General features: G+C 36.8%; 1 protein-coding gene across 2 annotated transcripts in view; it reads right to left on the bottom strand.

The window, feature by feature from the left end:
• The window catches only part of LOC106881552 (E3 ubiquitin-protein ligase MIB1), a 136,932-nt gene that overhangs the window by 70,194 nt on the left and 61,738 nt on the right, over positions 1 to 5,000 (bottom strand). The gene's annotated exons all lie outside the window — the stretch shown is intronic.

The following is a 5,000-nucleotide window of genomic DNA, read 5'->3' as shown; positions in this document are numbered from 1 at the left end:
GTTTGACCGTTGCTTTAACTTTTGGTATATATGGCATCCAGAAACAATGGGTGTTAAGTCACCCACTGAATACATAAGATTTTGGACTCTAACAAAATGTGTCGACCTTGTAGTACCAAGATAGCAGAGAGATGTGTGGAGTTCTAAATGATTATTATGCAAAGCAGCACCACAAACATTACACAATAGTGCACCCATAACAGCATTAACAGATCCAAATCAAGGACAATGTCACAGAATAAAATTTCTAATTACTGGTTTCATACTTTATCACTTTTTAATTTTAATTTTTGATTGAACACACAAGCTATGGATTTCAGATCAGTTACAATGGTAAATCATTTGCCTAAAAGAAAAACAGTGCCACTTTTTGACAGCCTCAATTATTGCATAAGCCTTCATCAACTGCACAATGATTTTTCTCAACAACAATCAGGGTTTTATTATTAAAAGACAAATGCTACACTACAGGCCTACTATTTAGTGTCTGTTTTGACAGTAAATGACATATGTTTATCAACTTAAGCCTTGAAAGACTGTCTAGTAGCTGTTTTTAAAGTCATTGTTGTCATTACAGCTTCCTCTGAGAGCAAAATCGCAGCATCAATTAGAGGTATTTTGGAGGTTTTTTTCAGAGAAGCAAAGAACCCATCAGGAGTAACAAGCAAACACACCCATAATACAAGATATGCTTATTAGTAGGCACAAACATTTCTTTAAGAAGAACTAAATATGAAGTGATAAGATGCAATACATAATGACTAATTTCATACAATTCTATTAAAAACTTAGGGTCTTTGGTTTGTAATGATCCTTAGGGGTCCTAAGGCCAGAGTATAGCATGGTTCCCATGGTTTATAAGTGACTGAGATAATAACTCTCCTCCCCGAACAGAACATCGATTCATCACAAGGTTAACTTCCCAACTATTGCTGGTCCTCATTTACAACTGGGACAATATGAAATAATGTGTCTCTTGCTCAAGAACAGAGTGCACCACCCAGTCCAGGAATTGAAACCACAATCTTACAATTGTGAGAGAAACACCCTAACCGTTAGGCGACATGCCTTCACAATTAAAAACTTACATTTATCATTATTCTGTGTCATATTATATTTACAAACAAGTTATAAAAATTTAGATATTTTTTTTTTGTGAAGTTCCTGTTTTATTTAACCCCGGGGTCTCCAAAGTGGTTGATATTGACCTCTAGTGGGGTCAATGGGACTATTCAAGGGGGTCAATAAATGCACATTTACTTAATTATTATTATTATTTATTTATTTTCTTGTACATGATTGGGGTCAAGGATTCCATGAAGGGGTTGATGGTCTAGAAAGTTTGGGGACCCCTGATCTAACCCAATATTGTGATGTAATCTAAACAGGTATACTCGTCTCTCAACGCATTTTCACAAATATGGTTGTCAATAATGTTTGGAGTAAAAGATTTTTTAATTTTCTGGAAAAATAAAGCGCAATAGTTTTAAATCTTGCAACGATAAACAACCAATGATTTCAGGTGCATGAAGTCTTAGGAACTGTTGGTACTAGAGACTTTCAGTTAATACCAATGATTGTAACTATTAGTGAATATAGCTGAAGAAAGAACAACCTTAGATGCAAGTCAGTTTGAAGCAGATTTGAATTCACTAAAAGTTCCACTGACAGTATTTACAGAGATACAGTTTACAAGGTATCTATAACATAGGTAACAACAGGCAGATGTAAAATGTTACAGAGATCTAGTTGTTTCTATTGATATCAAAATAGCATAGAATTATTAATCTTCAGATTAAGCCACTACTTCTCCACATTTAGAAGTAACAGCTTTGATATGACTGACATGCGGTTGGAATTGTTGCAGGAAAGAAGAACAAAATGGATTCTCCAAGCTGAGCCAACCAGTAGGAGACCTTGGGGGTAGACTAGGGGTAGATTAAGAATGAGACGGTTGGATAATATCCAATCCATAACCTCAGTAGGTCAAGCTTGGGGGAGTCCAGCCGGAAAGTGTAATGCCAGTTGCTTTTGATAGGACCCTATGAAGGAGGTGCTTGATGATTTAATCCCATTACAACCTTTCCAGGGATAGTGGGTAGACAAGATGGAATGACTACAGCCAAAAAATTAAAACAGTTATGAACTTCACCTATCAGGATCTTATGCTATTTGTCAAATATCACTGACAATTACCACCACACCATACCACCAGCAATGTAGTCACTTGACTTGCAATAAATAGCAGCCAAATATTTCTTAAATCACACACTTCCAGTTTAGAAAAGAAGAGCTCATCGGATAATATGGTCCTGAGTTCACTGTACTTGAGAGAAACACAGGATGGTCACATCTGGAAAGCTTTGATTATAGGTTTGTTCAATCAGAATTTACACATGGTTAAACAGCATTACCACCAACATTATCACAAGCACCATTTCAACATCATCATCACCACCACCACAACTATCTCAACACCAGTACCACCATCAACATCACCAACATTATCACTATCACCTCTACTACTACTACTACTAGTACTACTACCACCACCACCACCACCATCAACACTGCCACCAACATCACTACTACTACCACCACCACTGCTACCACCACCATGAAACACAAAGTTATCATTGGTGAGATCTGAACTTAAATTAGAAACCCCCAACATTTTTGTAATTTAACCTTGTAACATTAGCTTCATTCATTGCCTTTGTAGCAAACAAAGAGATAGTGAGATCAAATCCAACTCACTCCATCTTTCCTATAAATATAACAACAAATCACCCCTTTTTTATTAAACCAATGGTCTTCAACCAGGCTCCGTATAAGATTTTGTTGTTAAAATTTATCTTTTAGTTTTTCTTTACCTCATTTCAGTCATTAGATTGTGGCCATGCTGGGGCACTGTTTAGAAGACATCTTTAGTCAAATGGATCAACCCCAGGGCTTACATATTTTTTTTTTTAGCCTGGTACTTATTTTATCAGCCTCTTTTGCCAAACCGCTAAGTTATGTGCAATAAATTTGGTTATACTTCTGTGATACACAAAATATTTTAATAATTTCCTAATTCCTAGTAATAAATAATTAAAATATAAATTAGGGCTTTTTTTTAATGTGGTATAGCTGTGAGGATCCACCTGAGTAAAATAGGAGTAAAAGGGGTCTATAGGTAAAAAAAAAAGGTTGAGAACCCATGTTGTAAAACCTAAGTGGATCACTAGAAAAGTAGGGATCCCACAACTTCTCAGTATATGGTAGAAGAGCTATAAGGATGATAGGAGAGATGTGATGGAAGTTATGCCTCTCTCGTGTGGAAATTAGTGAAATGAAGTGAAATGACTCCAGCTGGGATGAGAATTAATTAGAAACAAAAACTGAAGCTGTATTAATTTTGTTGTTGCACGTGTAAAGTGTGTGTGTGTGTGTGTGTGTGTGTGTGTGTAGTGTATGAGTAGTGTGAACATGTGATGTGTGTATGTTACAGTATGCAGTGATTGGTGTGGTGTTGCATGTGGTGTACATTGTGCATCATATTGTGTGTGTGTTGTTTATATGCGTGTGTGATGCAGTGTTTATGCGTGCAATGTATTGTGTAGATGTATGGTATTTGATGTATGCATTTGCATGTGTGTGGTATAATTGCTCTTAGTATTTAAACCCTGGTCAGCCTTCAATGAACTGACCAATGATCAAAGACCACCTCGCCATGACAACCTTCTTGTGTTTGTATCTGCCAGGAACCCAGGACCACATTGTCCTTTTCTAGGGCAGTGGTATGTGATTAAGATTTGGCTGCTATTTCTAGCATACCAAGCAATCCCATAGAAGCCCCTTTGGTGGTGAGTGTGGTGTGTGTGTATTTATTTAGTGAGTGTGAACAGTGTGTGTATGATATATGTGTTGTGTGTGTGTAGTATAGTATGTGTGATATGTGTATATATGCAGGTATGTATATGTGTATGGTACGTCAAGTGTATGCGTAGTATACGGAATAGAGTATATGTAACTTCATTCCATTAATTGTGTAGGGGAGGAAGGTGGTGTGTAACAGAAACAGAGTGAGATGAAAGCCATTGTGTGGTAAGATATTTGCGATAATTAAAGTAAAACTAATGAAGTTAATGAGAGGGTAAGGGAGAGAGAGATTGACATGAAATATATAAGTAACTTAATCAATTTAACAGTTGGTGTTCTGAAGAACAAAGTATAGGGAAGCAGTAGCACCATTACCGATGAGTGAGTCTCTAAGCAGTCATCTAACCTACTGGAAATAGCAGCTAAATATCTCTCAAATCACACTTTAGCATTAAAAAAAAAAAAAAAAAAAAAAGAACGTAGTCTCAGATACACTGTTTGATTAAAAGATGGGATGGTCATGGTTAGAACAGTTTTGATTATAGGCCTATGTAATCATAACAGGCCTGGAGCTAATTAACATAACACTATCACCATCATCAATCCACATCCATCACCACCATCACCATCATTAATATCACTCACACCATTACATTCATCATCATCACCACTATTATCATTACCACCACTACCACCACCACCACCACCATTATCAACACCCCCATCACCCTAACATAAATGTTTCTTACTCCTCATCATTGGTGTGTGTGTGTGTATATATATATATATATAATAGCAACAGATATGTGAGTTTTAAATTCAAGTCCACCAGGAAAAAAGGAGGAGGAGTATTGAGAGAGACGGGCTCGGGCTCGTGGCTGAAAGGATTTGGTGAGTGATGGGGGAAAAAACTACCAACCCCTGGACACAGACAGACAGTAATAAAAAGAAACTGGGAAAGTGAGGAAAGTTTACTTCACTAACTGAAGGAAAATAGTATCAATCTAGTTATTCCTCTGATTTGGGGGGGGGGAAAACAAAAATTAAAAAGATACGTAGTGAAGATGCCTGCAGTAACAACAACAACAAAAACAACAACAACAGTGGTACTAAGTAGGGAGGAGTGAATGGGTGGG

This window comes from Octopus bimaculoides, chromosome 13 (genome assembly GCF_001194135.2).
Source record: "Octopus bimaculoides isolate UCB-OBI-ISO-001 chromosome 13, ASM119413v2, whole genome shotgun sequence".
Taxonomy (NCBI): domain Eukaryota; kingdom Metazoa; phylum Mollusca; class Cephalopoda; order Octopoda; family Octopodidae; genus Octopus; species Octopus bimaculoides.
The sequence above is the reverse complement of the archived record's forward strand: the minus strand, read 5'-3'. Positions and strand labels throughout refer to the sequence as shown.